The sequence below is a fragment of the Grammomys surdaster genome, unplaced genomic scaffold (genome assembly GCF_004785775.1).
Source record: "Grammomys surdaster isolate TR1022 unplaced genomic scaffold, NIH_TR_1.0 191, whole genome shotgun sequence".
In the NCBI taxonomy this organism is placed as follows: Eukaryota; Metazoa; Chordata; class Mammalia; order Rodentia; family Muridae; genus Grammomys; species Grammomys surdaster.
This window is the reverse complement of record NW_021604636.1, coordinates 2,629,254-2,641,896: the sequence shown is the minus strand read 5'-3', so window position 1 is coordinate 2,641,896 and position 12,643 is coordinate 2,629,254. Positions and strand designations below refer to the sequence as shown.

General features: G+C 39.8%; 1 protein-coding gene across 2 annotated transcripts in view; it reads right to left on the bottom strand.

The window, feature by feature from the left end:
* Grb14 (growth factor receptor bound protein 14) overlaps positions 1-12,643 on the bottom strand; it is a 104,546-nt gene that overhangs the window by 43,789 nt on the left and 48,114 nt on the right. The window lies entirely within an intron of this gene.

Genomic DNA, 12,643 nt, shown 5'->3' with positions numbered 1-12,643 from the left:
TCTCTCTCTCTCTCTCTCTCTCTCTCTCTCTCTCTCTCTCTCTCTCTCTCTCCACTGTCAACCATACTAGTGGATGCCAAGGGGATCCCCAGAACCTTCCAAACTGGATGCACTCATGAGCAGTGGGGATGAGTGAGGATTTTCCAGTGAGTATTTGTCAAGGGTTTTCCAAACTGCCATCGTGGGAAACTGATAAATGTTCCACAGTCCTGCCCTCTCTGTCCTAAGCTTCCTCAGCGGATAATAGAGAGAACACAGCTTCCAAAAACATATAGAATGGAGTGAGAGAAAGAAAATGGAACAAACATAGAGGAAAAATGGGTGGGAAATGACTGGTTCCCGCTTGCTCCTGTGCTAAAGTGTCTAGTTTAAGAAAATTCTTAGCTCAGTTAATATTAACTAGTACTAAATTTAAAACAATGTGATAAACACATTTTAAATGTCTCTTACTACAATTACAATTATAAAAATGTTTAACTTTCATTCTTTAATCTTGTGTATCCATTCTTTCTATCACTAACATATAGTTACGGTCCACAGAAAAGCTCCCTGAACTGGGACCCAAAGTGGAGCTTAGTTTGTTTCTATAACTCATCCAAAGTTATTAGCAACTAAAGAAAGATTATAAAACATTTTCTGATGCTTCAAGATTTCTTGCTGTGTTTTTTTTTACCAGATAGCAAATGTACTTAAATCATATGAATATTTTTATAGCAAGGTCAGAGCAGCCTTGGGTCTTCGCATTCTTCTAAATAAGGAATACTGTGGCCAGAGATAAGAGGAAACAGTGTAGGGATTTTGAATCAAACAAGCCTGTGTGTTTGCTTAAGGGGATGGAAATAATGCGTTCATTAGCTCTCATTCCATATCTCTGCTTTTCAAACAATGAATCTCAAAAACAACTCAGCTCCAGCAGCCCCTAGTAACTCAAAGCTGTGCTTCCTGAACCCTTACTGTACTTTTTCTAGGTGTGAAATACTGAGAGCAAGGAAGGACATAGCTTAGAGACACCAAGTAACAAAGTCTTAAATTTGCAAGAAATATTTTACAATCATTATACCTGAGCAGAAACTGCATTTTTAATTAGTTACAGTAATTGAAAGCATGCAAATGTCACTAATATTAACCCTCAGGAACTGAAATAACAAAGACCATTCCTTATCCCTAGTCTGCTTTTCAGCTTCATTCCACACAACCTGCTCCTCCCTGATCTCTCCACTCTCACTAGCACTCAGTTTCTTACAAGTGCCTAGCTCCTTCCAGAACACAGCACCCTTTGACACAGTGCACTTACTACAGGTACTATCTGAACTGTCTCCCTGCAGCCTACTTTTCTTCACTAAAGTCTCAGACACACCATTATTTCTATGAGGGAAATCTCTCTCAATGACCTTTCCAATTTAAGGCCAGAATGTGTATTCCATGTGCAGTGTACCTGTGCCATCAAATCCCAAAACCATTGCTACTCAGAACTCCACATATAAATCATAGCTGCTTCCTCTCTTCTCTTGAGCAGCCAGCAGAACACAGGGCTCACAATGGACAAATGAAACAGTTATTCTATGGTGAATGGATTCATTGTCTGTAGCCCCATGGGAGACATTAGGGATTCCACTATCAAGCCCTCAAGTTCAAAACCACACATGCAGACAAAAGAGAAAATATTAGCAAGTTTTCATAAAATTTCTCAGCTGAACAAAGCACAATCTGGGACTTAAAGTGGCCTGTTGTCATATTTGAGGTTATGTAAAAAGTTAAAACCCATAGGGAAAAACCTAGGTAAAGAAAAGGTATTGAGGAAGGAAAAAAAAGCAAATAATAATAATAGCCATAACAATAGTAAGACTGGATTTGCTTTAGCAGAACTAGTGAAGCTTCACAGTTGCCAGCAGACCAAGGAGGAGAAAGGAGGTCTCACCCAGATGTGCTGAGTACCTGTTTCCCTGGGACCACTAAACTGGAGAACAAAGTCTACCACACCCGAATTACAAAGCACCTCTCAAAACTCTCTGGGAATACAGTAATAAGGTTTAAAATAGAAGCTTTGCATGTCTCTGCTCAATAGGGGCAAGGGAAAGATTGCTCAACAGCCGATGGTGATGGAACCATCATGGAAAGGGGGTTTAGCTACTAATAGCAGATCTGTCCCAGATTTCATTTTCTCACATTTGGAATATCAACATTTAAGTAGTCCAGTCCCTCAAGCTCCTACTGACCCAAGGTCTTTATGTTCATCCCTAATGTTATTTACTTTTAAGACTACAGGAAGGATGGCTGCCAAGCTTTCTACGTAGGAGCTTTGGCTTAGCAGTCATTTGCTTGCTGTTCTGCTTCATTTTGACATTTGTGAAGAGTGCTTGATCAAAGGGAACAAACTCAAGACTCAAGAACCTGAGTAGCCAGGGTCTAGTTCTGCATACTAGGCCCAGGATGCAATAGGAAAAGATTTAGAATGTTTCAAATTAGTTTGCGTTCCTGGGCAAAAGCAACCTCATGAAGCCTCACCCTTAGTGGGCACGTCCTAAAGTTGACCTGGAAAGAGACTCCACATTGCCACATATGAAAATCTGGGTCATATATAGGCTTACATCCTAAGCTACCCACACACACAGATGTGTACATGCACACATGTGTGCATGCGCACACACGCACACACCCATACACACACACACACACACACACATACTACATTTCTGCACATTTGAATCCAATGTGTGTTATAGAGGGTCTAGTCAAAATCCCATGGTAACTTCCCAATGACTTCATCCAAGACATGTCTCTAAATAGTCAGTGTTTTAAGACTCATGTAATCATTTAGAGCTTGTTCCTCTTTACAAGATACAAACCTTCTCAAATGCTAACACTTACTACTCTTATGGTAGAAAACCACTAGTTAGGCTTATGTTGGGCACAAGGTTAGCCTGGTGTCTCCTTTCAGATTTTAAGTAATCATTTATTCCCAGAATAACCACTATACATGTCTAAATGAAAAAGTTCAAATCAGTTCACACAGTGAGAAAGAAAGACAAATGTGGAGGGGTGGAGGGGAAAGAGTGTAGAGAGAAAGAGAACATACAAGAAGAACGCAGACATGATGCATCCAGCTGCATCACATTTATGAAGACAAACAGCGTCCATCCATGCATTGTTAGGAACTATTTGTCCTCATTGGTTTTTAAATTTTTTCCCATAATTTCATGTATTGGAAACTCAACATGAATCTTACCATAAAAGTTCAGTTGGAGTTTAATTGGAGTTATATTGAATGGTATTATTATGTAAAATATAGTGACAAAAAGCCAATGGTATACGCTATATACAGTTTCTCTGTGATATTTACGTTTTACTCTATAGACTTTAAATTGTGCCCAAAACAAAAATCACTTTGCAAATGCTAACATTCCCAGGCTGTAACAGTTCTAGAGGACAGCCATTTTATATCCAGGCTGTAATTTTGTTTCTTTTAAATGTTTCTCATGTATCAGTGTGAAATGCATACTGTGCATATTCCTATTTAGAAAAACTACAATGTTGTGAGAATAATAAGATAATAAAAGTTAGCAGAATTCAGGCTGGACAACTGTCAAACAGCCTCATCTTGGAAAGGAGGAAGTCAAGGCTAGGGAAGACATGACTTGCTCAGGTTCCTGCTCCCTGGCAGAACTGTAGAACCTGTATAGGCTTCACCTGGACTCTGTCTGAATTCCTCCCCCACTGCCAGTCCAATGCCCATGCCTCTTTAATCTTCGACTGCTTCATGATATGTTCTATAAAAGCATTAGCGAGCTAAGCATTAACACCAGAATATATAAATGAGATGTATGACACAAAGCACCTAGCTTTTGAATGCCAAAGAGTTGTTTGCTTTTTCATTGTTTTCTGAGTGTTAGAAAGCATGCAAATATAGAAACAGCCAGCAGAGGGAGTCTTTATTCTGAGTTGGTACAAATACAGACCCCCAAATAGGTTTCTCTGTCTGGGGCAAAGGCTCAGCTTGCTGCCAAATCTGCCCACTGAAAATGAAATTCTTAGGGACATATAGTGGGAGGGGGCCTACAGAGAGGAAGAAGGGAACTGACTTGTACAAGTTATTCTCTGACCTCCTCAAAGATGTCCACACTACCCCAGAACACACATAGACAGTAAATAAATAAATGTAAAACAACAAAAAGCAAATATATATCTTTAAAGTTACAACCAAAAGATTATTAATTGCATGAAATTCCTTCTTGATATATTTATAATCTTGTATAAAAGTAGATTGTTTTTAATTGTTAAACATCTGAACTCTTGAGATTAGTTGCTTCTATATTAACACTGAGAAAATGTCCTGTGAGCACATATATAGGCATACATACATGTGTGTGTGTGTGAGAGAGAAAATATTTCTGAGACCCTGTGATTTAGAATACTGATATTAAAGTTTCTCTTCAAATATTAGCTTGGCTGCTGTAGTTAATTTAACTTCAAAAATTACATTACTGTTGATATTTTCCAAAATACAGAGACACAGGACTGACCATGGGGTTACAATTGCTTTCTGACAATGTTATGCTTGCCAACATAATACTTTAATTTCTCTTTTGAAACTGTCTAAAGACTGAGCATTTTTTAATACCCTACCGGGTGGAAATCTTTATACTTTCATCTGGAGGTAGTATCTGAAATTACCAAAAGTCCTACTTCTTTCCTTGCCAACAGGAGATTATTATTTTTAAATTCTGGCTCAGGGGACTGGGGTGCAGCCAAGAAAACCAGCCCTTCAGACAGCCCCAAGTAGGAGTCTGAGACTGTCCATCACTCCAGCTATTTTTAATCAGCCTTGTGTGCCAGACATGGACCAGGCATTGTGGTTTACAAAATAGCAGGAGGCTCGCTGCCTGTTCCCATGGAATTACAGCCCAGGTGTCCACAGTGCTGGGAATACGGGAATTTGATCTGGGTCAGACTGGTGGTGACCATCAACAGATCATCTTCTAAATCTTCGTCCTCTCATACTTTAAAATGTATGAGGGACTAACAGCATTCAGTGTTATGTGTTGCATAGTAATAATACTGTGAATTTTAAAGGAAAATAATTAACTGTGATTACGTCCCAAGATATCCTTATAGTCCCCAGCGTATTCTCAGGTTAGCTTAGTCACTGGCTTAGAAAGGAGGCTGAGGACACAGCGAGGAACACAAAGTCAGAGAGTAAAAGTGGATTGGCGAAAGAGGTGAGAATTATCCCAGGCGAAGCATTACAGATAAGAGAAGAAAGTAGCATAGCTCTTCTGTGGAGCAGGGCTTGTCGTCTGTCCCAAGGCTGTTCTGTAGAGCAGGCCCATGCAGTGTGTGTCCAGACTGTTCTGTAGAGCAAGGCATGCAGTCTGTGCCCAGGCTGCTCTGGAACAGGGCCATGCACAGGATGTCCCATGAAGCAGGGTGTACAGGTCTGTCTAGAATGCTGTGCATAGCAGGGGTATATAGTATGTGTGCCCAGGCTGTTTTGAGGACCATGGACATGTAGTATGCATTCCTCAGCTGGGGTGTGCAGCACATATGTCCCCATTGTTCTGTGACAGTTTTCTGTCTGGGAAGACAGGCCTAGCCTACAACCCTGCCCTCTGCCATTTGTTAGTAGGAGCTTTGGGGATGACCTTCCTCCAACCAATCTTCCCCACCCAAAATGGATTTGAACAGCAGCCTTGTGAGGCTCTTATGAAGATTAAAAAGAATCTGGACTCTGTGCTAAGCAGATCACAGCTCCTTTGATTTCTACTGGTCTATGGGGATGGCAGAAAGCCTTCCATCTTGCCAAAAGCCACAAGTTGAAGCTGGATAAAGATAATGAAAAGGTTTGGGACTATGGCTTTTCACCCTAAGGGATAAAACTCTAAGAAGAATAAAGAGAAACAACAATGTTGAGAAATACCAATTGTAGGACAGTATCTTGTTTTCATAAAAACCGCACTTACACAAATAATAGTAATTTCCATCTGAGTAGCCCTTGTTTGAAGTGCTTGAGTGGAAAGTATATAAAATTTCATTTCTCCTCTCTCTCCCTCCCTCTCCCTCCCTCTCCCCCCCCCCCCTCTCTGTCTCTCTTCCTCCCTCCCTCCCTCCCTCCCTCCCCAATTCCCTCCCTCTCCCCTACTCTCTCTCAGAATATTGCACACATAATGAGCTATCCTAAAGAAAGAATCCCTCGGTAAACACAGAATTCATTTATGTTTCATTTATATACAGCGCCTGTGGGCAATTCTATTCAGTGTCTTTGTACACATTATTTTTCCTTGTGACATCACATGGCTTCACAGAAAAGTTTTAAATTTAGGAGTATTTTATGTTTGGCTTTTCAAATTAAGAATGCTCAGCTTGCATAGACTATGCCTTTGCTATCCGTGTCCTGATCAAAGATGACTCAGCCCCACTGTCATACAGGTAACCTGAAAAAAATGCCAACAGCTTTAGCTCTTACAAATATACAGCCTGCCAGCCACTGCCTAACAACCCCTAGGACACTGAATAATCTAACTGCATATCTTGTACTTCCATCTGTGCTCCCAGAAAAGACAGATGATAGGTAGATAGGAACACAGCAGAGCAGTCATCTGCTTGTTTGTTTGTTTGTTTAAGTCCCATGGCAGTCATAAACACAGTTACAGAAAGCAAGCAGCATGAAACAAATTTGAAAAGTACACCATTCTTCTGGCCCTGGTAGCATGATATGAAGGATAATAACTTTTTACTAAATTCATTCACTACAACAAAAAGTTTTATGTAACAACTTTAGCAGTAAATTTAAATCCCTGATGTTTATAAAGTTTTTTATTTAAATTTTTTCTCATTAATTTTAAATCACTTATGAAGCTAATAAAACATGGTATTTTAAAGCCAAGCCTAGTGATAAGTTGTCTGTACTCTGAGCTTTCAGGAGGCTGTAGAAGAGAATGTAGCGATTTTAGTTAGTCTGGGTTACTCATAGGGACTGTCTCTCTAAAAGCATACATACCACCAACACCAGAAGATTAAAAACCAACCCAACAAATGAACACAAAACACATTTCTTTTCTTAGGTCAGAGAAGTAATTCACGTTCTCTGGGCTTCTACTATGTATTAATGCTTTTAATATGGTCCTTGAAAATTCAGCATTCTGAGAAACATAGAGAAACTATACGAATGGATACACCTAAGTTCACTCCATAGGCTAAGGAGAAAGCTGAATACAGGTGCCAGGCTTTCTACCTCCAAAACACACACCATCCACCAAGAATGCTTCATGAAGCCTTATTTCTCAAGCAATGAAAACTGTGTAAATATAACCCAAACCATGCTCTGAGTGACACCCTTCTAGGCTAAGGACCCAGTTAAGTTACCCTAATAAAAATGAGATGAATAGGAAGAAAATCAAAGTTTAGGAGGAACAAGATTTAAAAAAATAGAAACTATTACCACCTCACTCTCCAAGAAAGATTCCATCCCAAGCCTCCCCTCTAGAGATGTCCATGGCCCTGCTTACTCAGAGAAGGCTCCATATGCCTGATTGGCCCACTTATCATCCCCACACAAGTAGAAATACATTTCCTCCAATGGATACCACTGCACTTTGTACATGGTACCATAACAATACACTATTTTCTGAATGCCAAGGAAGGTAGAGGCACTTGTATTGGTGGTAGCTAGATAAGCCTCAAGCTCACTCTTCAAATACTTCTTTCTAAAGAGTCTTGATGCCTTAATTGTTAGGAAAATGGAGTCCTATTAAGAAACTCCTTTCCTACACCTATACCTTGTAGGGTATTGCCTTTGTTTTCTTCTAGAAGTTTCACTGTTTCAGGGTTCCTATCAAGGTTCTTCATCCATGCGAAGTTAGGCTTTTTGGTTTTGTGTTTTGGCCAATCTAATTCCATTCTTCTACATGTTGACAATCAGTTTTCCCAACACTACTTGTCAAATATAAGATGACTGTAGTTGTTCAAGCAGCAGTCCTTTACACTATTAATGATACTCTGTTATGCTTGCAGACAGTAGTCTAGCATACTGTCCTCTGAGGGGCTCCACTCACCAGGTAACTCAGACAAAGGAATACACCTTCAGCCAAAAAACGGATAGAGCTTGGGGACTCTTATGGCAGAATAGGAATAGCTATTCCAAAAGCTGTTGCCTCTCCATGGGATATGTTCTTCTAAGGTGGATGCCTTGACTGGCCTCACTGGAAGAGGAGGCATCTAGCCTGACAGAGACCTGAAGTACCAGGGTGGAGGGATACCCAGGAGGGCCCCCACCTGCTCAGAGAAGAACGGGAGGGGAAATGGGAGAAGGATTGTGGGTAGAAGGGAGCGACAGGGAGGGGGAAGTGAGTGGGATACATAAAACGAACAAGTTAAAAAATGACTGCAGTTACATGTTCTCATTTTTGGGTCTTGTATTCTGCTCTGTTCATCTTCATGTCTGTTTCTGCACCAGTGCCTTATTGGCTTTGTTACAAGAGCTCTGTAACACGTCTTGAAATATAAAACAGTCTTTCCTCCAGCAGAGTTCTTTTTGCTCAGGATTGCTTTGGAGTCTTTTTTGTTACATATGCTTTTGAGGATGGTTTTGCATTTCTGTGAAGAGTGTTGTGACTATTTTGGTAGTATTACACTAAATCTGTAGATTACTTTTTGGTGATGTACATCCCCAACCGATCAGGAACATAGCAAAAGAGGGATCAGAAAGATTGTAAGAGCCAACGGACCAGGATATCTGCTGTGAGACAGCAACATCTATATATAAGAAGGAAACTGTACCCACAAAATCTCAATAGTATGATCTCCTAAATAAGACCTAAACAATCTCACCATCAGTTAACAAGCCAACACGGAATGCTGGGTGGGAGTGGATCTCACAGGTACCCATCTCTAGATGAAGAGCTATAGAAAATTAATGACTTCTGAAAGAAAAAGGTAGGAGATCCCTAAATGGTTATTCAATACCAAATGGGTCAGTCCTATACATATAAACAGCACTAAATGGCTCAACATGTTGTATATATATATTTATTCATGTGTCTGTATGTATGTGTCTATGACATTAATAATTAAAGAAAAAGAGTCCATGAAGTTGAGATGGAACAGGAGGGGGGAAGGATATATCACAAGTTGGAGGAAGGGAGGGAGGGAAAATGATATAAATACAGGATACACGTATGAAATTCTTAAACTTAATTTTGAAAGAACCCTGATGTTACTGAGAAGAGAAGAGCAGTGTGCTGAGCTTCAGGCTTGCTTTCCTAGTGTGCTTTGAGTTCAGTTACCCACAGGCTCCAGGCACAGCTAGTAAGCATAAGCTCCTACTTGTTCCTGAATGTCACATTAATATGAGCTAGCACTGGCCAGCTAGACTGCCTGCCTGCCTGCCTGCCTTGTGCATCCATCCTCAGTGCCAAGACTGTGAACAAGATGCCTGGGGATTCACATTTATCACTCCATAAAAGGGAAGCGGACCCACACCAGGGAGCATATAATAAGCAAGAGAGAATTTGGTTGCCTGAGGACATTGTGGCACGGCAGGATGAGCTGTGGACTGATCTTAACCGCAAAGCATAAGAAAACAAATCCCTCCCCTGTTTGATCTATGTCTTTGGTCCTCTCTCATGACGTGAAGTTAATTCTGCTTATAAGCTGCAAAATGCTAAATTAAAATTGCAAGATAAAATATGAAACCTGAATTGCGACAGAAAGAATTCTGAAAACAAATACTGGGAAAACAAAACAAAAACAAAAAAACAAAAAAAAAAAGCAAAACACACAGAGATGATGAAAAATCTAAAAATTTCAGAAGCATGGGATAAATACACACGATAGGTACTAAAATTTCAATATTGTAGAAAACAACAGTAAAATGATATCACAAGACATGGTTGGGGAATAACAAATCCATATCTTTTTATTCAGAATTACGTCACTGAAGAAAAAAAGCAAAGAAATTTTAGAGATACTAGAATAAGTCTACAGTTTGGGCAGAGACTTAGACAATAGCATTTGGGGAAGAAAACAAGGGGCACTGCAGGCCAGAGAGCCAATCCTCGGGGCTGGAGCACAGAGCCCATGAGGTTAAAGTCATCTCAAGTGGGAGGGGAAAAGGCTCCCTTGCAGGCTACAGTGAAGCTGATAGTTCCAGGGCCAGCTATGTTTACTGAGTAGCTTTGAGTCTGCTCAGAACTTTCTGGGTAAAACTGTGATATTATAATCACATAGATGCCTGACTGTATGAGACATGTGGTTAGAGCATGATACTGTCTTGTATCAATGTAGATTTCCTACTTACTAACAACCGTGGGTCTTAAGTAACAGTATATTGTACAAGTTGGGTTTTTCACTCCTCTTTCATTTCTGAAATTACTTTAGGAATCTGTGTGCTTATTGCGAACGTTTTCTACAAAGGTAGGATGCATAAAAAATGCAAAATTATTTGCAAACATAATCTGACAAGCAGTATGAATTGAACAGAGGCATTAAATACTGCAACTTGCAGAATTAAAATATGATGTTAGGCCTTCTGATCTTGCAGACATTTTATATTTTATTTATTTATACATCATAATGTTCAACTGTTAATTCTGTGACCTTAAAATGATCTTCTTGGTGTAATTAATATGCCAGTCTAGAGTTTCAGTTCAGGTGCCCCACCCCATCTCACCTTCTCCCTTTTACCCACACACATACACAGGGAGAGAGACAGGCAGACAGACAGACAGAGACAGAGACAGAAAATGGCACAACAGCTGCTTTCTACATGAAACATGTTCTACACTAGAACATATAGGAGTTAATGGAGGTGCAGAGAAAGATGAAAGAATTTGCCTTAACTAAACCCAGATCTGAGTTTAATGCTAACTGTACACACCATATGCCAGTTTCACTTACAGATTGGCTTCAGGACATAACATACAGCTAGCAAAAATACCATGGAACTCACCAAGCCTGGATTCTATTTCTAGTGTTGTCATTGACCTTCTGGGTGACCTTGCAGAAGGTACTCGACATCCAAGAGACTCAGACAAGGGAAGGGAAAATGAAGGAGAAGGAGCTGGAAGGAGGGGGAAGAAACCACCTAGTAGATAATCTGGAAAAAAAAATTCTAAGGCGAAAGACTCAGAGATCTGATGAAACATTAAATTTTTGATTTACTGAAATCAATGACCTCCAATCATTACAGAATTGGAGGAAGTCAAAATTTTTCTCTTCAATCTACTAGACAGAATTTACTAGACCTCTCTCCGGCTCTGCTCTGTGTAAATTATTATGTTTCAAATTCAGCCTCTACTCACTCCAACAGAATTCCAGGGCCACATCAGAAGGACGCACTGGCAGATAAGAACCCCCTCCTCAAGTGCCTTTGAGCATTTCTCAGCAATGTTCCTGCCCTTGCGAAAGATAGGGATTCCAGCTGCTCAATTGTCTGGCAAGGACCACTCATCCAGGCCTTGATGCTCTATGCAAAATGAGTGAACAGAGCCTTCTGGAAAAGAGGAGAAATTCCACTCCCTGGCAATATTCTAAAGTGCTTGTAAGGTCTGTTGGGGAGGTACTGCTAAGAACCAAATTAAGACTTAATAAAATGCATGCTAAGTATAAAATCATCAAAAATTTTAGGGCATATGAAAAATGGCAAGTATAGAAAATGCTTATACCTTCAAATAAGAAGCATAAACAAAAAACAAACAAAAAAAACAAAAACAAAAAAATACCAGTAATTTTGTGACCATAGGAGAAACAGCCTAAATATGTTCAGAAAACAAGGATGTGTCAGGTTGTGCAAATATACACTCACAGAACTGGCTTTTGGGAATTGTTATGTACCCTGTTATAATGGCAATCTGATAAGATATTTATTAAGAAGAAAGCAGAAGAAATTACAGCTCTCCGAAGCCACCTTGTTTTTCTCTTCCATAGCCTATGTTGGAAACTGTTTTCCAGCCAAGTTTTGCTCCTACCTATTCCACCTTTGCTAATAGGTCAAGGTTTTCAAAAATGGTGGCATGCTTTTTTTCTTGTCCCATACAGTCTGGTGAAAAATAGGCAACTTAAAAATCTCAGCTAGAACCAAGGCAACATGAAATCTACTCTTAGGGTCACAGACTACCATCCCCCCAATCCTGCCACAGACATCAATTACCTACACCTCAGCTGTACCCCCACAGGTCAGGAACCAGGGTGATATGCCAACATGGCTCCTCTAGTAAGCAAGCACAGACAATAACAAACCAATCCCATAAACAGACCATAAAGCAAAGCACACAGTAGAGGTTTGGTGACCCTATCCAGTACTGTTAACTGGGTAAAGAAGTCAAACAGAACAGGAATGGATAAACATTAATGTACTTTTCCCATGTGCCTACCCCTCAGAGAACCAACACTTAAATTGAAGCAAAGATAAAGATTCAAGCTCAGGGCAAATTGTTTTAATTAAATTTGCTTAAAGCAAAAGAAAGGCGTAAAGAAAAATTAAAAACACACATTGACAACATTACAGCGTAGCCACACCAGTGCCAAGTAAGGTGGACTTTGCAACTAGTAATTGACTGGCTGAAGAAATAAACTGAAAGCTAAAAACTAAAACCGATTTTAAAAAAATGGTTTTCTTTTTTTAAAAAACAAAATTTGGTTGTTCAATCTG